This window comes from Hyperolius riggenbachi, chromosome 2 (genome assembly GCF_040937935.1).
Source record: "Hyperolius riggenbachi isolate aHypRig1 chromosome 2, aHypRig1.pri, whole genome shotgun sequence".
Lineage (NCBI taxonomy): Eukaryota > Metazoa > Chordata > Amphibia > Anura > Hyperoliidae > Hyperolius > Hyperolius riggenbachi.
In genome coordinates, this window is record NC_090647.1 from 562,059,452 (window position 1) to 562,087,296 (window position 27,845).

General features: G+C 48.1%; 1 long non-coding RNA gene across 1 annotated transcript; it reads right to left on the minus strand.

The window, feature by feature from the left end:
• Positions 1–696: 696 nt before the first annotated feature.
• Positions 697–27,845, minus strand: LOC137545170 (uncharacterized). The gene is made up of 4 exons (XR_011026007.1): positions 27,706–27,845; positions 24,814–24,850; positions 24,717–24,744; positions 697–747 (listed from the first exon to the last, which is right to left on the minus strand). It is a non-coding gene; the product is annotated as an uncharacterized lncRNA (long non-coding RNA).

Genomic DNA, 27,845 nt, shown 5'->3' on the forward strand with positions numbered 1-27,845 from the left:
TTGCACACTGCATGCGATTCCGATTCAGATTCCGCTTTTTAATCAGTTTTTACATCCGATTCAGATTCCGATTTGCAGTGTGCAGGGAGCAAACTGCAAATCGGAATCTGAATCTGATGTAAAAACTGATTAAAAAGCGGAATCTGAATCGGAATCACTTGCAGTGTGCAAGAGGCCTTATAACCGGGACAAATGGGCAAATAAAATGTGTGAGTTTTATCCACAGTAGAATGTTTTATTTGAAAACTGTAATGGCCGAAAACTGAGGAATAATGATTGTTTTCATTTTTTACCGTATTCCCATTAAAATGCATTTTGAATAAAATAATTCTTAGCAAATGTACCACCCAGAGAAAGCCTAATTGGTGCTAGGAAAAAAAAAGATATAGCTCATTTCTTTGTGATAAGTAGCTATAATGTAATTGGCGAATAAATGGGAGGAATGCTGACTGGTGAAAATTGTTCTGGTCCAGAGGGGGAAAAAACCCTTAGTAGGGAAGTGGTTAATATATATAAGCAATGAATGGCTTCAGTGTGGGGCTGTGGTTCTCTCGGGGTACCCCCCTCCAATGAATAGGTATTTTAAGAATAGGCTATTGATATGGCTAAGAGATGGGAGCAATTTATTTAATTTAACATGGCTAGTAGGAGAATAGTAATGTGAAAGCAGTATATGTACTTCCAAAAAAGCCAAGTGGGTGCATTGAGAATAAAGTCCACAAGATGGCGATAGAGAGTTCCAGTAATCTGCAATATGGAAAGAGAGAGAAAGTAACTGAAGACATATCAACAAAAGTTGTTTAGAACAGTGCTGTCCAACTGGCGGCCCGCGGGCCGCATCCGGCCCACCAGGCCACCTGCTGCGGCCCGCTCGTCTCCCTGGGATGCAGGCATGGCTTGCGCTATGGGCGCCATGCCTGCTCCCTCTTATTGTGGCCTCTCCTATGTCCCCCCGCTGCCGCTGCCTCACAGATCAGACCTCACAGATCGCGGCGACTGAGGTAAACAGAGGGCGCATGGTACCCGCACGGAGTACGTCACATGCGGAAGTGAATCATTACTCACTTCCGCATGTGACGTTCTGCCGCGCGGGTGTCATGCGCGCGCTCTGCTTGCTTCAGTTGCCGCGATCTGTGAGGTCTGATCTGTGAGGCAGCAGCGGCATCGTCAGCGGGGACACCGGAGAGGCCAGCAGGGACACAGGAGAGGCCAGCGGGGACACCGGAGAGGCCCGCGGGGACACAGAGGTAACGGGCTCGCTACTGGTGGGGGCACCTGTCACTAGCTGGGGTGGCTCCTGTCACTATCTAACTGGGGGGGCACCTGTCACTATCTAACTGGGGGGGAACCTGTCACTATCTAACTGGGGGGGAACCTGTCACTATCTAACTGGGGGGGCACCTGTCACTAACAGGGGGGGGGGACACCTGTCACTATCTAGCTGGGGGGGGGCACCTGTCACTATCTAAGTGGGAGGCACCTGTCACTATCTAAGTGGGGGGCACCTGTCACTATCTAACTAGGGGGGGCACCTGTCACTATCTAACTAGGGGGGGCACCTGTCACTATCTAACTGGGGGGGCACCTGTCACTATCTAACGGGGGGAGGGGGCACCTGTCACTATCTAGCTGGGGGGGCACCTGCCACTATCTAAGTGGGGGGCACCTGTCACTATCTAACTAGGGGGGGCACCTGTCACTATCTAGCTGGGGGGGCACCTGTCACTATCTAAGTGGGGGGCACCTGTCACTATCTAGCTGGGGGGGCACCTGTCACTATCTAAGTGGGGGGCACCTGTCACTATCTAACTAGGGGGGGGGCACCTGTCACTATCTAGCTGGGGGGGCACCTGTCACTATCTAAGTGGGGGGCACCTGTCACTATCTAGCTGGGGGGGCACCTGTCACTATCTAAGTGGGGGGCACCTGTCACTATCTAGCTGGGGGGGCACCTGTCACTATCTAAGTGGGGGGCACCTGTCACTATCTAAGTGGGGGGTACCTGTCACTATCTAGCCGGGGGGGGGGCACCTGTCACTATCTAAGTGGGGGGCACCTGTCACTATCTAAGTGGGGGGCACCTGTCACTATCTAACTAGGGGGGGCACCTGTCACTATCTAGCTGGGGGGGCACCTGTCACTATCTAAGTGGGGGGCACCTGTCACTATCTAGCTGGGGGGGCACCTGTCACTATCTAAGTGGGGGGCACCTGTCACTATTTAAGTGGGGGGCAGCTGCCACTATCTAAGTGGGGGGCAGCTGCCACTATCTAAGTGGGGGGCAGCTGCCACTATCTAAGTGGGGGGCACCTGTCACTATCTAGCTGGGGGGGGGGGGCTCCTGTCACTATCTAACCTGGGGGGGGGGGACACCTGTCACTACCTCAACTGGGGGGACACCTGTCACCTGGCATTTCAGCCCACACATCATCCCCAATCCGGCCCAAAACACTATTGCCAGGCACAGCAGCCGGTAGAGGAGAATTTAGAAGCCAGGTGAGAGGTGTCTACCATATTAAAGGGGCATTCTGCTTATTTATGTGAAATGCTGTCTATTTATGTGCCTCATGATTGCTGAATTTGTCTTGTTGGGGGCCTCATGATTTGTTGGGGGCATCACGATTGCTGAATTTGTCTTGTTGGGGGCCTCAAGATTGCTGAATGTGTCTTGTTGGGGGCCTCATGATTTTTTGGGGGCCACATGATTGCTAAATTTGTCTTGTTGGGGGCATCATGATTGCTGAATTTGTCTTGTTGGGGGCCTCATGATTTGTTGGGGGCCTCATGATTGCTGAATTTGTCTTGTTGGGGGTCACATGATTGCTAACTGCGAGACTATGGGAAAAGCTGAATCCTTATCATATGAGACAATAGCATTAAACCTACTTTTTTAGCTTTTTAAAACGGAAAATAAAACTGGGAGGTTCTAAAAAAAAAACCCACATTTTTCAGGAGTAGGATGGATGATATTTGTTTATCTTCACAGTTTATTTTCAACTTGGATTTTCCATAATGTTCATGTATGAGTTAAAACGTTTGTACAGTATTTAGTTTAAATTGCTGTTGCCACTTTGCGATAAGTGACTTTTGGGTTGCAGTTTGGACACTCGGCCTCCAAAAGGTTCACCACCACTGTCATAATCTAATGTCCCACATTGCTAAGTTCATGTAAATTTGTCTCCACCCGTGGCCACACCCGCATTCTGGTCCATGGCCACACCCATTTTTCGGCGTGTTTTCTGGCGCACTTCACCATTATTTTAAATTGCATTTTGTGAAAAGTGCTGCCAATCCAATTATCCTTTAATTGCATTTTTTCCGGGGAGGGGGGGGGGGGGGCTGCGGCTCTAGCAAGAACCTTCGGCCCTCCAACCTGGGGTCTGAAAAAAAGATGGCCCTCCATGCCCATGAAGTTGGACAGCACTGGTTTAGAAGATGATACCTTTAACTCTGTAAAGAGACTCTGTAATAAAAAAAAAATTACCCTGGGGAGTACTCAGCTCGGTAGGGGGAAGCTTCTGGAACCTAATGAGGCTTCTGCCATCCTCCTGTGTCCCACGGCTGACGGCTGTCTCGCTGCAGCCCACGGAATGCACAGCCGACAATTTGTATTTACCTTTCCCTGTTCCAGTGGGGGCGCTGTTGTGGCTCTCTTTTTGGAAATAGGCAGAAATAGCCGATCTTGCGCCTGTGCAGTGGACTCGACCGTGATCGGGTATTTCCGCCTATTTCGGAGACGAATGCCGATACTACGACTTCGCTGGGGCCGGGAAGGTAAATATTTACATCCCCGCTCGATCACTGCCGCCGTGGGACGGAGGAGGATGGGGGAAGCCTCGATAGGATCCAGAGGCCTCCCCCTACCGAGGTGAGTACCCCCCAGGGGTACTTTTTTATGTTACAGATTCTCTTTAAGGACCTTAGTAGTTGAAATCTATGCCCTGTTTTGATGGCTATCTGGCTGCCAGGGTGTAGATTTTAAACTCGCTGCCACCACCACCGTTTTTGCCGATCTCGCCGCTTAATACCCTCCAACTCCCATCGCAGCACACTCACTCTGCCTGTCTCTATGACGGCAGAGCCCTGTGAGCGGGTCAGAAGCCGATTTAATTGGCTCTTGGCCCTGTCTTTCAATTTAAGCAACTCCCATTGGCTTACATTGATAGGCAGGGTGAGGAGCCAATGAAAGCGGCTCCTGACCGGCTCACAGGGCTCTGCCGTCATAGAGACGTCAGAGTGGGTGGCCCAGGTTTCTGACCTGCGGCAGTGAAGGCGGTTGCAGAGGGTATATGCGGCAATTGTCGGGATTCCGCCGTTTCTGTACCATCGGTCCCTGGTCCTTAAGGGGGCAGAGACTGCGGGTACTTAAGTGGTTAATGGCTAACTGTACAAGATTTCTCTGCAAGTTTTCAAAACTCTGTTTCTTCCTCAGGCATGTTTCAGGCTCTGAACCAGTTCTGAAGAAGACACTTAAAGTTTTGAAAGCTTGCAGAGAAATCTTATACAGTTAGTCATTAGAGGTATCACCTAAACCGGTAATAGGCAAACTTAGCTCTTCGGCTGTTAAGGAACTACAAGTCCCACAATGCATTGCAGGAGTCTGACAGCCCCAGTCATGATTCATAAAGGCAAATGCATTGTGGGACTTATAGTTCCTTAACCTTTGTTGTTATGTCTTCGGATTTTCTCCATGACTAAAACCAGACCGCACTCAAGAAACTAGTATGTAATGAGTATTCATAGCTGCAACGCATAAAAGCCCACAAGAGGGTGCTGCACACTCCGAATAAACCAAATATCCTATAGAAACTGGCATAGAGGCGGTGAAACGCAATGATTAATCGTGGATTGTCCAGGCCACCGTCCACGGAAAGCCTGTGAAAATCTGTGAGGAACGTTGAGGGTGACATCGGTTTGGTCTCCAGCGCCAGTACGAGTATTGCAGAGAGCAGCAGTGACACATACTGAGTGGTGAGTATAGTCCCCCCACAGTGCACAGCAGTGAGGGTTAGTTGGCGGTGGTCGGTCCTAATAGACAGTATCGCACAAACACGTGAGTGCAAGTACAATTTTGGCCATGGTTGACCATGGTGTGGCCTGTTCTGAGTGGGACTTTTCTTGTTAAATGGCCTTGGCCATAGAGCAGGAGCTCAGTTTCATGGTGTGAGTGTGAGAGCAATAGCACCAAATGTAATACACCTGCTTCCCATTCACACCTGAGACCTAGTCACACTAACAAGTCACATGACAGCTGCAGGGGGCTGATAGAAGCCCCAGGTAAGTGTCAGTTTTTGTGTGTATATATATATATATATATATATATATATATATATATATATGCAAGAGAACCCCTTTTGAGGTTAATCTTGACAAGAGCGAGTTATTATGCCTCTCTTCACGCATGGTTCTCTCCACACTGATGCCTAATTCCCCGAATTCCTATTACACATCAACAACAATAACAATAATATTTTTATAGCGCTTTTCTCCCTGGGGACTCAAAGCGCTGTGACCCAGCATTATACAGTCTCAAAGGCTCGGGAAAAGAGGTGAGTTTTAAGCCTTTTTTTCTTTAAAGCTGTCCAGAGAAGGAGACTCTCGTACTGATTGTGGAAGTGAGTTCCATAGAGTAGGGGCTGCGTAGGAAAAGGCCCGAGCACCAAATGTTAAGTGTATCCTGGGAATAACCAGCTTCATCTTGTTGGCAGAGCGGAGGGTGCGTGGAGGGGCATAAAGTTCCAATAGATCGCTATGTATTTGGGTCCCATGTGGTGTAGAGCCTTGAATGTCAGCAGGCAGATCTTGAAATTGATTCTCCACTTTACTGGCAACCAGTGAAGAGTTTGCAGTACTGGGGTGATGTGTGAGCTGCGGGGGGCATTGGCTAGGAGTCTGGCTGCAGCATTCTGTACTAGCTGTAAGGGGCGCAGAACCTTATCTGTAGATCCGATGAACAGAGTGTTGCAGTAGTCTAGGCGGGAGGATACAAACCAGGACAGGTAGGTCTTCAGCTGGGATAAGGTGTTTGATTTTCACTATATTTCTTAGATGGAAGAAGGAAGACTTGATGACAGCAGATACCCCCCCAACCCAAATTATACAGCGCTCAGATGTTACATATACTACAAGCAATATGATTTGGATGTATTCAATATGATCAATATGATTAAATATTCAATACAATCAATTTGATTTATATCACATATACTGTCCTGCGCAAAAGTTCCACGCCAATCAAATTTATCTGCAATGGAAAAAACACAGTTCATAATTCCCTCACAGTCCTATGGGTGTGCTTCTGTAAAAAGGCTTGAGTCAGTCCTTCTCTTCCAAATACTATCTTTACACCAGAACAGCGCTCCAACCATAAATTCACTGTATATGGACTGTAACCACCACCAGGAACACCCTAAAGGATTCACACTCACCAACTTTGGTGGGCCAGTGATTACAGTGGCCTTAAATCGTTTTTGGGGTACTTGTCAGGCTCCCCGCACCTTATGGCTAATGCCAATCGAACAGACTTCCGTGCCTCCTTCTTGGGTCACAAATATACCTCAATACAAACAAATGCTTGTCAGGCTCCCCACACCTTATGGCTAATGCCAATCGAACAGACTTCCTTGCCTCCTTCTTGGGTCACAAATATACCTCAATCAGGGCCGTGCAGAGGATTCTCAAGGGGGGGTGCTCAAATTTGAAAAAGGGGCCCTAATCGATAAATCGTGCTAAATTGTGTATGCAATACCCCTTCTCCAGAAAGCATTATGCAGTCTTAACCCCCCCCCCCCCCCCCCCACCACCACCACCACCACACACACACACACCTTTATAGAAGTATCAGGCAGACTTTGTGTCTTCTTCCAACCAACTTCTTTGGTGCCACCACCCTCAAATCAGCAGTGATAGGTGCCCACTATTAGAGTGGGCACAGTGGAGCCTGAGGTAGGCACGGACTAACCTTTCATTACTGGGAACCTCTGTCCCTCTTGATCAGCACCCAAGTTTCTTTTCATCGCTGCAAACGCATTGGCTGCCTCATTCCAGTCTGTCTTGTTGTGGACGCTTGCTGTCACTAAGTAGCGGCTAGCTAGCAAGCGTTCATTCTGTCTACCTGTCCTGATCTCCTCAGTTCTGGTTTATGCGCTCAGCGCTACCTTGCGCTGAGACGTTATCGCAAAAGTATTGTTTGTGGCTGTCGGATCTGCACCGGCTCTGTGCGCCACAATCTCCTTTTGGAGTCAGTCCTCCCCTCCACTATACTAGGGATAGCCTGTTTCCTTGTGCTAGTGTGTGTACCTCCTCCACGTCAGCTCATGCGTTGCATGCTGACTGTGGAGAATACACCACCAAGCCTTACACAAATTTTATATAATGGATCTTTGTCAAATTCTTTTAAAGAATCTGTCACCTTTTGAATTTCCTCCTCCGTCGTTTTTAAATCTTCTGTATCCAACTCATTCATTAAAGTCAGGCAAATTTTGGCACAACACTCAAAATTCTTCTCCCACCGGTTTTTGAAATCCTCCGTGAGATTTCTACGGTGGGGGAAAATCTGAAACCGTAGCCAGAGTGGAGCAAACTGGTCATCCAAATACACCTTATTATATTTTAAATTCCACCACAGTTTTGATTTTCTCTCATATAATTTAGTTAACTTCCTAAAACCGCCATTAATTAGTTGCTGCGTGTCCCTAGCGCCCTGCGTCTGCGTGCATTCCTTCTCCACCCGGGCCAGGAGACTGTCCCACCGAAGCATCTCACACCAAATGCTGCCTAAGACACTCCCCTGTAATCCCTGACCCTGAGGATCAAATTGTCCCATGCAATGTGGGCATTAATCTCATGGGGTACACAGGAGTGTGATTAATTTGTGGTCACACAGGCCCTCCACTCCAAAAGAACAAATAAAAAAAACAAAAAAACTGTGAGATAGGATAAAGGAGGGGTATGACCTGACTGAAGACAAATCTTGATCAGAATCAGAATCAGAATCAGATTTATTTCGCCAAGTGCAGCAGTTGCCACACTCGGAATTGTTTGTGGTACACATCGGCATAAGACATAGTAGTGCAAAGCATGCAATGACAGACATAGAACAATAAAACAACATAGTGCAAGCAAAACATGTGCAGACAAGAGACTTTAGGGTATTGTAGTGCAAAAACTGCGTGCGGAACCACGGAAAAGTACATATTTAATTAGGCCTGGGTCGCAGGTGTTCTATTTAGTTTTTCTGTGTGTGTGACTTGAGTTCAGAAGGCACACTGCTTGGGGGAAAAAGGAGTTCCTGTGCCTGGAGGTTTTGGTGGAAATAGCTCTGAAACGATGGTCCGAGCGCATGCGGTTGAAAAAGCGGCCACCGGGGTGGTGCGGGTCATTCGTGATCCTGTATGCCCTTGTTTTCAATCTGGATGCGTGGAGGAGGTCCAGAGGTGGCAGGGGTGACCCAATGATTCTTTCCGCTGCCTTGATTACTCTTTGAAGTCTGTACCTGTCGCTCGTGGTGGCACCCCCATACCACACGATGATAGATGAGCACAGGATTGACTCGATGGTGGCAGTGTAGAAGCTTGATAACAGTTCCTGCGGCATGCCAAACTTCCTGAGTTGTCTTAGGAAGAACAGCCGTTGCTGCGCCTTCTTTTGGCATTTGGTGGTGTTTTCACTCCATCTCAAGTCGTTGGTGATGGTAGTGCCCAGAAACCGAACACTTGATACTCTGGTGACTTCAGTGCCTTCGATGAGTACCGGGCTGAGTGGGGGGGGGCGTTTCCTGAAATCGATAACCAGCTCGACTGTCTTTGCAGCGTTTAGGACAAGCATGTTGTCCTTGCACCAGCTGCAGATTCGCTCAATCTCACTGCGGTAGGTGCGTTCGTCCCCCTCACTGATGAGACCAAGGATGGTGGTGTCGTCCGCAAATTTAATTACCTTAACGCAGTCCGCGGTTGAGGTGCATCTGTTCGTGTACAGGGAAAACAGTATCGGAGACAGTACACAGCCTTGGGGGGCGCCAGTATTTGTGGTCCTCGTTTGGGAGAGGCAGCTACCAAGTCTGACCTGTTGCGTCCTGTTTGTGAGGAAGTCCTTGATCCATGTGCAGAGATTACCCTCAAGCCCAAGTTGCGCTAAGTTGTTATACAGGATGTTCGGGCAGATCGTATTGAAAGCAGAGCTAAAGTCCAGGAAGAGGATCCTGGCGTAGGTGTTGGGTCTGTCCAGATGTTCCATAGTGTATGCCAGACTGATGTTGATGGCATCCTCTACGGACCTGTTTGCCCTGTATGCAAATTGAAGTGGGTCTAGGAGGGCGTTGGTGGAGTTTTTCAGATGGGTGAGGACTATTTTTTCAAGGATCTTCATGACTGTTGAGGTAAGGGCCACGGGTCTGTAGTTGTTGAGATCCGTGACCCCTGGTTTTTTGGGGAGTGGGATGATGGTGGACCTTTTAAGGCAGGAGGGTACTTTGCCAGCCGACAGGGAATTCTGAAAAATGGAGGTCAGCACCGGGGCTAGCTGGCTAGCGCAGGATCTTAGGCACATGGATGACACGCCGTCTGGGCCAGAGGCTTTCCTAGGATTGTTACACTGGATGTAGAAAGTCTCTACACCTCCATCCCACATGATAAGGGTGTGGAGGCTACTGATTGGTTTCTTATGATTTATATTGACTGTTCTGCTGAGCAACGATGGTTTTTGGTGCAATTATTGGAAATTGTTCTTAAATACAATTATTTTGAGGTTAAGGGGTACCGCCTACGGACAATGTCGTGGCACAGCTATGGGGTCGAACGTGGCCCCCTCTTATGCAAACCTTTTTATGGGTCTCTACGAGGAGTCGTTCGTGTATCTTAATCCATTGTTCCGCCAGCACGCTGTGTGCTGGTGGCGGTACATTGACGACGTCTTCTGCATTTGGAGGGGGCCGCATTCAGCACTGGATGATTTCATTCATGCCATGCATGCCCAGTGCGCCGCCATTAGACTTACTATTAATTGGGATCCCTACAGTATTTCCTTTTTGGATGTCTTGGTAAGTCGCCAGGGCAATAGGGTCATCTCTGACCTATATAGGAATTCCACTTTACACTACTGGAGTTTTCATCCGGAGAGTGTCAAGAACAGTATCCCCCGTACTCAACTAATGAGAGTTAGTAGAATTGTGAGTGAACCTGAGGCATGTGACACACGGAAGATCGAGCTGACTAACAAATTTTGTTTGAGGGGTATCCAGACACAGTTCTGGGCACCGAATCTACGTAGCGGAGAAGCAAACCCAGGAATGTTTCGCGTATACCTTTCGTGTCGACATATAATACGTGTAGCAATGTTATAGCCAGGAGTCTTCGTAGACACTGGCATATTCTTCGCAACGGTTTACCACGGGTGCCCGAGTTTAGATACCCCCCTCTGATGTCGTTTCGACGTGCTCCGACTGTCAGAGATAAATTACGGGTTAAAACAGTGCCTATGCCTCAGATTCCCTCGTCCCATTGTGGTATGTATCTTTGTATGTCATGCCACATGTGTGGCAGTGTCATATGCAGTATGTGAGGGGGAGATACACTTGCGACTCTACCTATGTAGTATATTTGTTGGGGTGTCCCTGTAGCTTCATTTATATTGGTATGACTACAAAAAATTTGAAAACACGTATTTCTGCACATAAAACTGCCATTCGCAATGCTACTGCTGGACAGGCTGTTGCTGAACATTTCACCAGTTGCAAACATAGTGTAGCACAATTGAGGGTCATGGCCATAGATGGGGTCCCAATAACTTGGAAGGGGGGTGACAAAGTTAAAGAACTACTACGCGGCGAGCCAGGATGGATTAAGAGACTTGATGCAATGGGCAGAGCAGGGATGAATCGAGAATATGATCTATCATTTTGTGTGTAACCTATTCATCTCTGCTTGCTCTCGCTGTATAAATTTCTATTTCTATTTATTGTATTTTGCTATGTGAAGTTTTGTTGTGTCTTATATGTTTTATGTTTGTTTCCATAGATCATCCAGGCCAGGCCAACTCTCTTTTGCTCCACTCCCCTTCCTCCCTATTCCATGCAATGGTGTCTCCTACTTTCCTACTACGCATGAATCTACATATTGTCCTCCATATGATGCAACATATACTTGAGGCAACCCTTCCCCCCTTTTACTCCTTCTACCCTACTGCCCCATTCCCCTCTCCCTAGCCCCCCCCCCCCCCTTACTTTTCTCCCTCCTCTTCCTATATATTCCTTTCTCCCTTCTTTTCCTCTCTTATTATAGTTTATGCTATTATTATTTTAGACTCAGACTGTCATGATATTATATTTGGCTGTTTACTCACTTACCCATTTATTGATATCATGTACTAACTGTCTTTTATATTGCCCTTTACTTCAATAAAAACAAATTTTTGAAAAAATAAAACAAAACAAAAAACCACTGGTGGTGATATGGCTAGGCAGACATATTACTCAGTAATCCGTTTGGGAGTTGTGCCTGATGGGAGCGCTTTTAGTTAAGTTTTGAGGTGCAGCTCATACTTCTCCCTAGCCATGTAGTCACTAGTGGTTTTTTTTTTTATTGTTTTTTAAAAGGGGAGTACATGAATATTTACATCAATAGTTCAGTCTATCTGACATGAAAATTGCATCATCAGCCTTTAAGCCTGGTACACATCCAACTTTGATTGATCAATGATTGACCCATTCAACACCTTACTGTACTATGAGGTTAGCAGGGCTGGGACAAGTTTCTCCAGCACTAGAATGGAGATTCCAAATTTTGACACCCCCCCCCCCCCCCCAATTCTGCCCACCTCAGTGTAGGTAGCAGATGTAGCGCTAATATTAAAGTAGAACTAAACTCAGTACTTCTTCTTTGCTCTAAAATATTAGCCACAGCCTGATAACCATTATGGGGAAAAAAAATCTTCCTTTACAATTTATGGAAATCCTAATAAAAACAAACCTGATGTTTAACTTGGTTTCACTTCTTCAGGAAGCACTGAAAGGGTAAAGCCTCTAAAGTGTAAAGTGTTTTACTATATGGGGAGATGGGGAGAGCTGCCTCAGCAGAGCTCTCCTGCAGTCTATTCACAGTTGCTAATAAGAACTAATTGGATACATTGATCTGCCTAAACAGAGAACATAGATACATTTGTTTCTCCAGCAACTACTGTATATGTAAAATAAAAAATTTTCATTGTGTGCTGTGCAAGAGTACGGGTGCACTTTAAAGTGACCCTGAACACAACCAAAAAAATGCAACACTGAACTTACCTGGGGCTACCTCCTGGCCCTTGTAGTCTAAGAGGTCCCTCAGCATCCTCCTTGCTCCTTCCATTCTCCCACTGGTGGCTCCGTTAGCTGCGTGACGTAGCGGGTTCTTGAAAGAATGAACTGTGCATGCGCAGAATGCTTACAGCAATCGAGACCGGCATACAGATGGGCCATGCATATTTGCGCATGATTCCCTGCTGGGCAACTAACGGTACTACCATCAGGAGAACGGAGGGAGCACAGAGGAAATCGAAGGACCTCAAAGACTACGAGGGGCTGGAGGAAGCCCCAGGTAAGTTTAATATTGCATTTTTTGGTTGTGTTCAGGGTCACTTTAAGTAGGTTGCTACTCTTGACTACAGGGTACTGGGGGGCACTTACATTAGCGGCCCTATTGCCGCCTACATGGATCTGGACCTCCCCCACACCTATCTAGTCCATCCAGAGTCGCCTCTAGCCATTTTGTCACTCCAGGCGAGAAAACCTGTGGTGCCCGTACCCCCCACCCGTGGTGCGTGCCCCCACCATGAAAATAATCGTAATGCGGCAGCGTTTCACCAGAAAATACACTTATTGTGGCAGCGTTTCACCAGAAAATACACAATGCTGGCAGCGTTTCACCAGAAAATACACAATGTAGGCAGCGTTTCACTAGAAAATACACAATGTGGGCAGCGTTTCACCAGAAAATACACATAGGCAGGGCTCCACTTTCATGACGCACAAAGTGGGACAGAAGGAGGCACAGGAGGACTGAAGGAGGCACACGGGGACACAAGGAGGCACAATGGGCAACAAAAGGAGGCACAATGGGGGACAGAATGAGACACAAAGGAGGACAGAAGGAGGCACAGGGAGACAGTAGGAGGCACAAGGGGGAACAGATGGATGCACAAAGGGGCACAGAATGAGCCACAAAAGAGTGACAGAAGAAGGCAGAGGGGGATGCAAGGAGGCACAGGGAGACAGAAGGAGGCAGAGGGGGACAGAGAGCCACAAAGGGGCACAGAAGGAGGCACAGAGGAAGGCACAGGGGACAGAGGTGGCACATGGGGACAGAATGAGGCACAAATGGAGACAGAAGGAGGCACATGAGGACAGAAGGAGTCAGAGTGGGACTGAAGGAGGAATAGGGGGGCAGAGGTAGCACAGGGGGACAAAGAAAGGCACAAGGGGACAGAAGGAGGCAGAGGTGGCACAGGGGGACTGAAGCAGGCACATGGAGACAGCAGGAAGCACAAAGGGAGACAGGAGGCATAAAGGGAGACAGAAAGACAAACAGGGGATCAGACATGGCACAAGGGACTGAAGGAGGCACAAGGAGACAGAAGGAGGCTCAAAAGGGACAGAAAGAGGCACAAAGGGGGGGGGGGATGTACACGGCACAGAGGGCCATAGTGGCAGCTGCCTGTAACTTACGCTAAGCAGATGCATTCGAAGCAGGTAATAGAACACCCGTGGGGGTGGGGCTTAGTCAGGAGGCGTGGCTTCATCCAGGGGGCGTGGCTTAATACAGCAACATGGCGCCCCCCAGGTCCAATGGCACTCCAGACCAATGGCCTGTACTGCCTATGCCTAGAGGCTTCCCTCCATCTATCTAATGTATACTAGGGGACTCCTATGCCTACCTAGCCTATAATGGTGGACATCTGTACCTACCTAGCCTATAATGGGGGACACAGGGATTCGACCAAGAGACAAATCTCTCTCTAGTCAAGTTTGATTAGAGAGAGATTGGTCGGCTGTCCATACACCGCAGGCTGATTCCCGATCAATTTCAACATGAAATCTCTTGGGAATCGGCCGCGTCCATTGCCTCGCTGCCCCCCCAGTGTATAAATGTACCCCCATGGGGGGGTGACCAAGATGGCGGAGTGAACAGACGTGCCTCCCGAGTCTCCGCTGTAGGATTCTATTATATTATCCTGGATAGCCCTATCTACCTCTTTTTACACGATAATTCGGTCGAGGGGGACCCAGTGAACACTCCTGCATGTCACCGGGGAAGAATAAAAAGGAGTCCAGAGACCCTGTGGCTGATACAGCAACCCCACGCCAGACGCCCGCTAGCAAGAAACGCAGCAAGGCAGTGCAAACCATGGCGACGGAGGCCGAGGACGACCATCCTTCTCTCCTCGAGGTCCTGGCTAAGTTAGACGAAAAGCTCTCCGCCAAGATCGACCAGGTCCACTCGGATACGGGTCTGATACGGCAGGACCTAGTCCAGATCCGGGGTCGCCTGACGGACGTGGAGGTGAGGGTGGAGGCTAACGAGCGCGCTACGGCCTCGAACACGACAGATGTCCAATCTCTCCTGAAGAGAGTTCGCACACTGGAGACCAGAGCGGAGGACTCGGAGAACAGATGCCGCCGTAACAATCTCCGGATTGTAGGTTTGCCGGAGGGCGCTGAAGGGGTGGATACCACAACCTTTACTGAGCAATTACTTAGGAAACTACTCCCAGAGGCGAAATTCTCCCGGCAGTTTGTGGTCGAGTGCGCCCACCGCATACCAGCCAAACGGCCCCCACCCGGCGCAAGGCCGCGGCCCTTCATCTTCCGCCTCCTCAATTTTCGAGACAGGGATCTCGCCCTGAGGGAAGCCCGCCGGGTTGGAGAGCTGGAATTTGAAAATGTGTCTCTCCTTCTCTTTCCTGATTTCACCGCCGAGACCCAACGCCTCCGTAAGTCCTTTGAAGCTGTCCGGAAAACCCTACGGGATAGAGAGATAAAATATGCCACAATCTTCCCCGCAAAGCTGCGGGTGGAACATGGAGGGACCGTCCATATCTTCTCTACCCCGAAAGAGGCCGCTGACTGGGTGGAGACCCTGCCAGGATAAGTACTGTTTCCTCTTACCTATTCGTTATATGTTGTACTGCCTGGTTGAGAACTGAGGCTAGGCGGGCCTGTATTCTTCCTCTGGGCCTGGGCTGTTGTTTTAGAACTTTTCCTCCAGATGCCTCCTATCTAAACTGAACAACATTTATTGGTGGGCTCTGCCTACGTCCACCCTGAGTTTTGGCCACTCGTTATTATACTCCCTGGGCCTTGTCTCTCTAAAATGGCGGGTATATCCTCCTATTGCTTTGGATGAACCGGGGCTTAGATTCTGCACTGCAAAAACTTGGTCAGCGGGGGCCTAGTATTTAATCTTTCATCTCGCCCCCCCCGGTACCGGACTGGGGTCCTATTATTTTTGTTTTCTTTTCGGTAACACAGGTTAATTGCTTTGGGCTATCTGTTCATATAAATATGCAGGTTGTTTACTACAGTGTATGAGACAGAAGATCAAGATTTTCGTCATGCAACTGCTTGTAAAGGGTTTTGGGTATAAAGTATTCTCATTGTTGGGGGGGAATACAGGGCGGGTGTTTAAAGGGTTACTTTGGTGCATCGTGTTGTTCAATTTTACTCTGCCACGGGGGTTCACCCCTCCCATAAACTTACCTCTTAATCTACATATTAATGGCTGACACTCAACGGCTTTCTATTCTCACGTGGAACGTGCGAGGCCTTAATAATAAAATTAAGCGCTCTCTAGTTTTCAATTACTTAAAACAGCATAAGCCTCATGTGTGCCTGCTCCAGGAGACGCATCTCCAGGGCAGCCGAGTTCTTACGGTTAAAAAGCCTTGGGTCGCAGCACATTATCATGCAACCTACTCCTCCTATTCTAGGGGTGTCTGCATACTAATTAACAGAAGTCTGGCATTTGAGACCCTCTCACTCAAAATTGACCCCCATGGCAGATTTGTACTCCTTCATGCAAACCTACAAAGGATAGAGTATGTGATTGTGAGCGTGTATCTCCCTCCTCCGGCCGATTCCACTATCCTACGCGATCTCATGCCATTAATAGCCCAATATCCGTCCGCTAGAGTAATTATAGCCGGGGATTTTAATCTTACTATGGCAATGTCTGACAGAACGCCAGCGACGGGTAGATACTCACCTGAACTGCGCAATTGGGCGGATACCTTCGCCCTTACCGACGTGTGGAGGTGGAAGCACCTATCAGCGCAAGGATTCACATGTCATTCCTCCTCGCATAACACTATGTCCAGGCTAGACCATTTTTTTGTTTCCCAGGACGTTCTCCAGGTGGTCGGGGACATTGATCGCCTCCCTTGGGCCATCTCTGATCACGCACCTGTAATGTTATCGCTTACCACGGGGAGTGCGAGGTCCTTGGCTGCCTGGAGGGTGTCTGCGTATTGGATTCAGGATGAGTAGGTGGGGGGGGAGATACACACTGAACTGCTCAACTACTGGAACACTAACAAAGGTACCTCTTCTAAAGACATGGTTTGGGATGCCTCCAAGGCCTATATTAGAGGGATATACAAGTCAACGATCAAGAAAACCAGGGGGGAGAGGAAACTCTCACTTGCCCAGGCTGAGGAATCCGCAAAATCAGAGGAGATGGCCTTCGGCCGCAGCCCCTCACCGGCTTCGTTTAAGCGGTGGAGGTCTGCTCAGGTGAAGGTGAATCTGCTGGAGGTGGATCTCACTAAAAAATATCTCCTTAGACAATCCCATCGTATCTTTGAGCAAGGTAATAAGTGCGGTAGCCTGCTGGCCTGGTTGGCCAAAGAGCAGACGACCAAAGTCAGTATACCACTCATCATCGATGAAGTAGGTGTCACTCATAGCTTGCCTTCAGAGATTAATGGGGTCTTTCGTAAGTACTACGTTAACCTATACACCTCCAGGGCCCACTACACCCTGCCTGAGCTGTTAGAGTATCTTGGTGGGATCCCCCTCCCACGGCTGGAAGCGGAACAGAGGGAGCTCCTAGATGCCGAAATTTCAGAAGAAGAGGTAGCCACGGCCATAGCCAGTATGCAATCGGGTAAAACACCTGGCCTAGATGGCATCCCCTCCGAATACTACAAACTGTATAAAGAGGACCTTGCCTCTACCCTGGCTGATTTATATAATTCTATGCTACTGGAGAGCCGACTCCCAGAATCTATGAGAACTGCTCTTATAGTGGTAATCCCTAAGAAAGACAAAGACCCAAGATGCTGTGCCTCCTATCGACCAATCTCCCTCCTCAACGTCGATATTAAAATACTGGCTAAAATCCTGGCCAAGAGGCTGTCCCAAGTAGTCGAGACCTTGATACACCCAGATCAGACTGGCTTTATGCCTGGCAGGGGTACGGACATCAACCTGAGACGACTCTTTACTAATCTCACCATCCCCCATGATAACTCTGGCTCCAGAGTCATGGCAACGCTCGACGCCGAAAAGGCGTTTGACTTGGTTGAGTGGCCGTACCTCTGGGAGGTCCTCCAATTGTATGGGATCGGGGACAAATTTATTGCATGGGTTAAACTAATGTACCATTCCCCAGTTGCCAGAATTAAAACTAATGATGAGGTCTCAGATCCTTTTCCCCTTCGCAGAGGTACCCGCCAAGGCTGTCCTCTTTCTCCCCTCCTGTTTGCTCTGGCGATTGAGCCAGCAGCTATACAAATTAGGTCCTCTGCAGATGTTACAGGACTTCGGGTAGGGGGATTGGTCGAGAAGGTGGCGCTCTACGCCGATGATATGGTCCTTTTTTTGGGTGATCCAGGGTCATCCTTGAATGCAGCTCTCCATATCCTTAACTCTTTTGGTACGTTCTCAGGTATACGCATAAACTGGGACAAGTCCCTAATATACCCAATTGACAAAAGTATCGCCCCTTTGGCTTCCCATTCCCAACTAAGATGGGTCCACAGTTTTAAATATCTGGGTATCGTGGTGGACGACTCCCTAGACAACTTTATTACCCTGAATCTGCAACCAGTCATTGATCACTACTCCCGAAAGGCCCAGATTTGGAGGGCTCTTCCGCTTTCAGTGGTGGGACGGGTGAATCTCTTTAAGATGCTGTTCCTCCCTAGGTTCACATATGTTCTCAGGCAGTCTCCTATCTGGATCCCACAGTCGGTGTTCAAAAAAATAGACTCTGTTACCTCTAGTTTTATCTGGGGCGACTCCTCCCCACGCCTCTCGCTTACTGCCCTGCAGCTTCCCCTGGACGGGGGGGGGGGACTGGCTCTCCCCGATCTACGCAAATATTTCTTGGCCTCTATGCTGGTGTCCATACGATGGTGGTTCTCCCAGGATGCGCGGAATACAGCAGTGGTACTGGAAGCCGCTATTGCTGGTTCACTTGAGTCGCTGTTGAACCTCCCTTTTAGGGGGATTAACAGGTACTCCTTCATTACGACTCCTATGAGGACCACCATTAAGGCCTGGGAGACTAGCAGAGCTGGCACGGGAAAACCAAATACTCTTTCTCCTTACACTCCATTATGGGGAAACCCCAAACTCCCACACTTCGTATCCATACCGGACCCCCAGATATGGGCCTCCAGGGGTATCAAACAGGTAGCCCAGCTTGCCCCCTCCGGCACACTGCTCTCATTCTCCCAACTGAAAAATAAATTTGGGCTACCAAATAGTATGCTGTTCCGTTATCTTCAGGTCCGCCACGCTTGGCAGTGTCAATTCCCTGGCCACTGGATCTGGGAATCAGATCATATAGAAGCACCTCTTATAAAACAACAGCTTGAGAGACCTCTCTCTGAAATCTATTCTAGACTGATTCCTCAAACCATCCCTAGACTAGATAAGACCAGGCTGAAGTGGGAGGGGGATGTGGGTCCCCTATCAGATAATGAATGGGGAGACGTCCTGTCAAGTATGGAAGGGGTTACAATCTCAGCTACAGATAAGTTCATGCACCTTAAACTAATATACAGAACGTACCGCACACCGATACAGCTGAGGGTGGTTTTCCCGGACAGATCAGATATCTGCCCTAAATGTCAGAGGGAGGTGGGAACCTTTTTCCATATGATTTGGTCCTGTGATATCCTCCAAGTCTTTTGGAATATGATAGCGAAAACACTTACCAAGGTTATGGGGGAGAGAATTGTACTGGACCCCAAAGTCCTCCTCCTGGGTTTATATGATGACGCCACTCTTTCCAATCACCAAACCACCCTGGTTAAAATCTTGTGCCTGTATGCCCGCAGGGAACTATTCTCTAAATGGATGTCAGATCAGCCCCCTTCTAAAAGCTCCTGGATATCAAGAATAAATAAAGTTATGGCATGGTACAAACTAACGTATTTAAATAGGAAATGTCCACAGAAATTCGAAAGAATCTGGCTGCAGTGGTCTGAGTATATTACATCACAGCCACCTCCTTCTGGTTCATAATTTTGTACCTCTACCTACAAATGCAGTGGCTTCTCACCGCCTGTCTGCCCTATGTTTATGAGTCCGCTGGGTCTATGCCTCCTTTTTAATCTGTTGAGAGCTAGGGCTACGCCTTTCCATGAACTTAGAGTGTCCGCTCAGCCTGCCTCAGTCTCTATATGGGAGGGGGCAGGGGTGCAGCTAAGGTTTTTGTGGCCCCAAGCGGACTGTAGCAAGAGGCCCTATCCTGCGGCGCGCGAAGCGCGCCGCGGCGAAAAATGGGTGTGGCTATCCCGCATAAGTGGGCGTGGCCATGACATGTGGGTGGAGCAGGAGGGCGGATTGGGGCGGGGCTGTTTGCGGGGAAAAAATGGATGATGGGGTGATTGAGGCGCGCGTAGCGCGCCGAAAGATTGGCGCGGCCATGACATTGTATGGGCGAAGCTTAACCGTAGCACAGCAAATATAGCCAACTATGACCATTAAATAATAAATGCAGCAACAGTTACCCCAGACACCAGAAAATAAAAACGCAATTTGGGCCACATTTCAGCAGAAATCAAACGCAATTAGGGCACATTTTCAGCAGAAATCAAACGCAATTAGGGCACATTTTCAGCCGAAATCAAACGCAATTAGGGCACATTTTCAGCAGAAATCAAACGCAATTAGGGCAGAGTTCAGCAGAAATCAAACGCAATTAGGGCCACATTTTCAGCAGATATCAAACGCATTTAGGGCACAGTTCAGCAGAAATCAATCGCAATTAGGGCCACATTTTCAGCAGATATCAAACGCATTTAGGGCACAGTTCAGCAGAAATCAATCGCAATTAGGGCCACATTTTCAGCAGATATCAAACGCAATTAGGGCACAGTTCAGCAGAAATCAATCGCAATTAGGGCCACATTTTCAGCAGATATCAAACGCATTTAGGGCACAGTTCAGCAGAAATCAATCGCAATTAGGGCCACATTTTCAGCAGATATCAAACGCAATTAGGGCACAGTTCAGCAGAAATCAATCGCAATTAGGGCCACATTTTCAGCAGATATCAAACGCATTTAGGGCACAGTTCAGCAGAAATCAATCGCAATTAGGGCCACATTTTCAGCAGATATCAAACGCATTTAGGGCACAGTTCAGCAGAAATCAATCGCAATTAGGGCCACATTTTCAGCAGATATCAAACGCATTTAGGGCACAGTTCAGCAGAAATCAATCGCAATTAGGGCCACATTTTCAGCAGATATCAAACGCAATTAGGGCACAGTTCAGCAGAAATCAATCGCAATTAGGGCCACATTTTCAGCAGATATCAAACGCAATTAGGGCACAGTTCAGCAGAAATCAATCGCAATTAGGGCCACATTTCCAGCAGATATCAAATGCAATTAGGGCACAGTTCAGCAGAAATCAATCGCAAATTCGCAATTAGGGCTGCGGCTGCAAAAAGAAAAGAATTTACTCACCTGGCAGGCTGGCACTGGCAGAAGTCTTCTCTCCCTGGTCTCCTCTCCCGGCCGGCTTCTCAGGCGCGCAGTTCCCACGGAGCTCCCTCCCTGGCTTCCTCCTCCAATCTCCCGCGCTGATTCATGCAGGGCTACGGGTCGGGAAGATGGCCACCCGAAGCCCTGTACTGGAGACATAGTCTCCAGAGCAGGGCTTCGGCGGCGGCCATCTTCCTGTAGCCCTGCTCTGCTCTGCCAGCCCGGCGGGGCTGCGGGGAAAAAGTGACGTCACGCCGACGTCACGGAGCCGCCGAGGCCCCTAAGATTGTGAGGCCCCAAGCGACCGCTTGGTTCGCTTTATGCCTCGCGGCGCCCCTGGGAGGGGGTGGCTCTCCACGTTACCCTGTTTTTGAGCCTTGAAGACACGATGCACCTGGGGTGGGAGGGAAGGGGGGGAGGGGAAGTTTGGGCGGGTTGCCTGGGGATGTTTGTATGCTCTGTAACTATGTGCAAAAATTCAATAAAAACTTGACTTTTTAAAAAAAAAAAAAATTTACCCCCATGTGTGCATTTATATATTACCTTTCCTGTGTCGCCTAACGTGCGGTCCCTATCTGTTTTCAGAATCCCCTGCAGATTATTGTAGGTAGGTAGCCAGGTACAGGTGTTCCCCAGTATAGGCTAGCTAGGAACAGGTGCCCCCAGTATAGGCTAGCTAGGTACAGGTGCCCCCAGTATAGGCTAGCTAGGTACAGGTGTCCCCCAGTTAAGGGTCGCTAGGTAAGGTGTCCCCAGTATAGGCTAGCCAGGTACAGGTGTCTCCCAGTATAGGCTACATAGGTAAATGTGTCCCCCAATTAAGGCTAGCTAGGTACAGGTGTCCCCAGTATAGGCTAGGTAGGTACAGGTTTCCCCTAGCAAAGGCTAGCTAGGTACAGGTGTCCCCCAGTATAGGCTAGCTAGGTACAGGTGTCCCCAGTATAGGCTAGCTAGGTACAGGTGTCCCCAGTATAGGCTAGCTAGGTAAAGGTGTCATCCAGTATAAGCTAGCTAGGTACAGGTGTCCCCAGTATAGGCTAGCTAGGTACAGGTGTCCCCAGTATAGGCTAGCTAGGTACAGGTGTCCCCAGTATAGGCTAGCTAGCAGCAGGTGTCCCCAGTATAGGCTAGCTAGGTACAGGTGTCCCCCAGTTAAGGGTCGCTAGGTAAGGAGTCCCCAGTATAGGCTAGGCAGGCACAGGTGTCCCCCAGTATAGGCTACATAGGTAAATTTGTCCCCCAGTTAAGGCTAGCTAGGTAAGGTGTCCCCAGTATAGGCTAGGAAGGTACAGGTGTCCCCCAGTATAGGGTAGCTAGGTACAGGGGTCCCCCAGTTAAGGCTAGCTAGTTAAGGTTTCCCCAGTATAGGCTAGGTAGGTACAGGTGTCCCCCAGTATAGGCTAGATAGGTAAGGTGTCCCCAATATAGGCTTGCTAAGAAAAGGTGTCCCCAGTATAGTCTAGGTAGGTACAGGTGTCGTTCAGTATAGGATAGGTAGGCACAGGTGTCGCTCAGTATAGGATAGGTAGGTATAGGTGTTGCTCAGTATAGGCTAGGTAGGTACAGGTGTTGCTCAGTATAGGCTAGGTAGGTACAGGTGTCCCCATTATAGGTAAGGTAGGTATAGGTGTTGCTTAGTATAGGCTAGGTAGGTAGAGGTGTCCCCATTATAGGCAAGGTAGGTACAGGTGTTGCTCAGTATAGGCTAGCTAGGTACAGGTGTCCCCAGTATAGGCTAGCTAGGTACAGGTGTCCCCAGTATAGGCTAGCTAGGTACAGGTGTCCCCAGTATAGGCTAGCTAGGTACAGGTGTCCCCAGTATAGGCTAGCTAGCAACAGGTGTCCCCAGTATAGGCTAGCTAGGTACAGGTGTCCCCCAGTTAAGGTTCGCTAGGTAAGGTGTCCCCAGTATAGGCTAGCCAGGTACAGGTGTCCCCCAGTATAGGCTACATAGGTAAATTTGTCCCCCAGTTAAGGCTATCTAGGTAAGGTGTCCCCAGTATAGGCTAGGTAGGTACAGGTGTCCCCCAGTATAGGCTAGCTAGGTACAGGTGTCCCCCAGTTAAGGCTAGCTAGTTAAGGTTTCCCCAGTATAGGCTAGGTAGGTACAGGTGTCCCCCAGTATAGGCTAGATAGGTAAGGTGTCCCCAATATAGGCTAGCTAGGAAAAGGTGTCCCCAGTATAGGATAGGAAGGCACAGGTGTCGCTCAGTATAGGATAGGTAGGCACAGGTGTCGCTCAGTATAGGATAGGTAGGCACATGTGTCGCTCAGTATAGGCTAGGTAGGTACAAGTGTTGCTTAGTATAGGCAAGGTAGGTACAGGTGTTGCTCAGTATAGGCAAGGTAGGTACAGGTGTTGCTCAGTATAGGCTAGGTAGGTACAGGTGTCCCCATTATAGGCAAGGTAGGTATAGGTGTTGCTCAGTATAGGCTAGGTAGGTACAGGTGTCCCCATTATAGGCAAGGTAGGTACAGGTGTTGCTCAGTATAGGCTAGCTAGGTACAGGTGTCCCTCTGTCTAGGCTAGGTAGTCAACAGGTGTCCCCAAGTATAGGCTAGGTAGGTACAGGTGACTCCCCCTCAGTATAGGCTAGGTAGGTACAGATGTCCCCCAGTATAGTCTAGGTAGGTACAGGTATAGCAGGTAGAAAAGGGGGTACCTGTTTTTTTATATATATTTACCATTATTACCTGGTCAGCAGCTTTAAATAAGGTGCTGCTGACACAGGTTTGTAAGTAAGGGCATTTTGCCCTTAGTCAAGATGGCCGCTGCCGCGTGTGTAGGCAGGGCTGATGGCTATGCGGAGAGGGGAGCGAGTGCACGCGTACATATTGACGCATGCACTCCTCCCGGTTGCCCAGACAACCAGGACGCGTCGGGTGAGGCTCTCATGCGTAGAGCCGGCCGCGTTCATTACGCGTGTGAGGAGGGAAGGTTGCTAAGCAACCAGGCGCGCGCGATAGAGCCGTTAGGGAGATAACAGCTCTCTGAGGAGACGGTGTGGCACAGTTTGGAGCGGACAGAGGATGAGGAAGGATGCAGCAGGCTGAGCTGAAGAAAAGCAGGCCAAAAGCTGTGGCAGACGACATGTCGGGTAGAAAGTAATGCGCTTAGATGATTCTTCAATCCTCCACATATAGCCATCAGTCCATCAAAGCTGACAAGGAGAGGGGAAGCCAGGAGAGAGATTCCAGTCAGAGAAAAAGAGCCAGACAGATGTATAGCCAGTGATTCTTGATATAGAGATGCTAGAAAAGAAACTGTTCAAGATGACACGTATGAACTATGATTAATGTTGTGATAAATCAGCATGTGACAAGGAAGGTTCTTGAATATTTTGATTACAGGGAAGCTGGCTCTGGTAATGTCCCTCACTGCTGAAGCATAGTGTTAGTGAGGATGAGAATTAATACTGACCATCCCTAATTGTGATGATTATAATGTCACTTGTATTTTTATAAGTTTGACTGGATGGTTGCGGAAATGGGGAAACAGTTTCTGTTATAAAAGTCAAAGAACTGCCTATTACCCATATACTGTGCATAAGACTATGAAATAGTGAGATTGAGAAGAAAGTGAATCTGGTTAATGAAATAGGCTATTGCCCTGTCTGCTAGAGGCCTATCATATCCTCTTATAGCCTATTGACTTTACAAAGTAATAAATGCCAGAAGACATTTTTGCTTTATTTATTTTTATGTGTGGTGCACAAGACAGTGCAACGTTATATTGGAGAAATACTTACCTTTGGGAAGAGTCGTCCAGCTGGATTCCTGTAAAAGAAAGGAGAAATTATTAATATGTTGATTTACCAGCAGTAGTGAAAGATTTGGAATAAGTACCTGTTAATAGACTGTTTTTCCTAGCAGTAGACTAGTCCTGCAAAAGAACAGAAGTAATTGCATACCATAGCGACAGATTTTGGATCTGCAAAGTTTTTAGTTTTTCTGTATTTTTGGAGCAAGCATATTGATTAGTTTTCTCATGAGAACAAGTGACGGAGTCATTTTTTCTTTATATCCATCTATTTTTTATTTTCAACAAACTTTTTGAATTTTACAACCTGCATTGGTGTTTGTGGAGTTCTCCTTCAGTTGGCAGTTGAAACAGTCTACACAGGTGTCCCCCAGTATAGGCTAGGTAGGTACAGGTGTCTCCCCCCCAGTATAGGCTAGGTAGGTACAGGTGTGTCCCTCCCAGTATAGGCTAGGTAGGTACAGGTGTCTCCCCCCCCCCCCCAGCTTAGGCTAGGTAGGTACAGGTGTCCCCCAGTATAAGCTAGCTAGGTAGGTACAGGTGTCCCCTCACTATAGGCTAGGTAGGTACAGGTGTCCCCCAGTATAGACTAGGTAGGTACCGGTGTCCCCCAGTATAGGCTAGGCAGGTACCGGTCTCCCACAGTATAGGCTAGGTAGGTACAGGTGTCGCCCAGTATAGGCTAGATAGGTACAGGTTTTCTTCTGTCTAGACTAGGTAGGTAACAGGTGTCCCCCAGTATAGGCTAGGGAGGTACAGCTGTCCCCCAGTGTAGGCTAGATAGGTACAGGTGTCGCCCAGTATAGGCTATCTAGGTACAGGTTTTTACCTGTCTAGGCTAGGTAGGTAACAGGTGTCCTCCAGTATAGGCTAGGGAGGTACAGCTGTCCCCCATTGTAGGCTAGATAGGTACAGGTTGTCATAGACCGCACGGGCCGGTCCTTGATCGGGTCAATCACTCAGAAACTTGGTCTCGCTGTCACTTTGCACATAGATGCCCATATGTGGATTCACAGTCTATGAACCGACTAGCCGAGAGGAGCGTCCTGACTCCAAAGGATTTACCACACATGTACAATTCAAAAGCTTGCCACCACCTGTGAGTCAGCACAGGACTGTAAATATATTAGCACACTGCCAACACTGTAAGTTAACCCTTAGCTGTATGCAGGGATCGGTGCCATATCTGTCTATCTGTGCCCGATTCAAGCATACGGGTTATAAATACAAGATACTATAGAACACAAGGTAACGTTTTCGGTGGAGTAATTACGATTGTGTAAGTTCAGCAACAGGTCATAACCGCTAAACAATTTTTTAACGTTTTAATACAAAAATGCATTACACACATTTACATACACTAATTAACATATACATACAAAGCTTAAAATAAAAGGGAATAATTGTGAAAGGTTTACTTAGGCGAAATGCAGTCTGTGTGGGAATATTTCCTTCTGTTAAAAGAAATGCAAAGTCCTTGGTTTCAGAATCATAGGCCTTTAGGTATATTTTGTAATTCAGACAGATGTTACAGATCCAAGATGGCTGCTAACCACATGGTCCTCTGGTTAGCAGCAGCAGGCTCTCGTGAAGATGAGATTTGGAGGACTAAAGTCCGCCTGCTGGCAATGTGATTTTGATGAAGCTGGTTTGGGGGTGTGGCAACGCCTGCCCCCTCTGAATTACTCACCAATGACAGTCCACCTCCTCCTAGGAGGATTTTGAGCTTATAAAGGTAAAACACTGTAACTCATAAACTACACGTGTCATATTTAGGTGGATAGCAGATTCATAATTGTCAGAAAATACTGATTAATATGACATCTTGCATGAGTGGGTTAGGCTGTCCTGCCCCCAATAAGGATCGTACACCAATAACCGGACGGGTTATGGTTATGAATTTTATATCAGCACATTGGGCAGATTTTAACGAATAAGACTATATTAATTTCATATCTGTGCTATACACGGTTTTCATTTAACAGACCAGAATCAAAACTACATGCATTAAAACCTGTTCCCTAGCGGTGCCTCTGTGTCTGAGCCCTTCAGTGGACCCCTGGGGAGCTAGCTTCCCCTGGATAAATAGGACTTTTGGTATGCTATTTAGCACCTGAGTGTGACCAGCTAGAACACCCTTTGATGTATTATACCAGGCTAGGGTTCACACTTCTGTGTCACTGGCCAGGAGAGGGACTTGAACAAGTTAATTAAATGTGGGTGATGGGTTTGCTTTCACGCAGAAGAGAAGGAAAGACATCTGTTTGCAGAACGATACAGAATCGCTAATCACCCCGACTTCCGTATCATTCATCACACAGGTGTCCCCCAGTATTGGTTAGATAGGTGTGGAGGGTTCAGGTCCATGTAGGCAGGAATAGGACCACTAATGTATGTGCCTCCCACCCCCTAATGCAGCCTCTTTGCATACAAAGCCTTGTTCCAGCAATGGCTGCAGCCTCTCTGCAGTCCGCACAGCTCCGGTATTCTTTGATTTGTGGAGGATCTAGACTAACGTCATGACCCCACACCTATATAATCTATAATGGGGGACTCTTATGCGGCGCAAAACCTTCTGAGTGGCAAGCCTGACAATGTGTCTGGCATACTGCCTTCAGCAAAAAGTTCTTGCCCGACACAGTGTCGGGCATACCGTTCAGGAGGTTAATGTATGAACTTCCCTTATAGAAGCATATTATTTAAATTTACTTGTTGGCGCTTCTAATCCCGACAGCCAACCTAAGCTTTGTCGTTTGTTCTATTGATTATGTGTTATAATATTACTCTGCAAGAAGTAGTGTGTAAGACTGCATATTGTCTATTCTCCTTTATGTGTTTAATGCCAATGTTGTATTACCACTTCATGGTTTTTTTTTTCTCTTTCTGCTGAATCATTTACTTGGTATTGTACCTTGTTGTCTGCACTGTTTTTGCAGTATTTTCAATAAAACGTGTTAAAAAAAAAAGTAGCTACTCACCTCCCTCTCAGCATGTCACAGGCTCCTAGCAGCTCCTCTCGTCTCCCTCTAGTGAAGCATGTAATAATGGAAACCACTTAAAGCAACACTGAAGTTGCCAAGATATGAGTAGTACTTCTTCAGCGCTCCGCTCACCATAC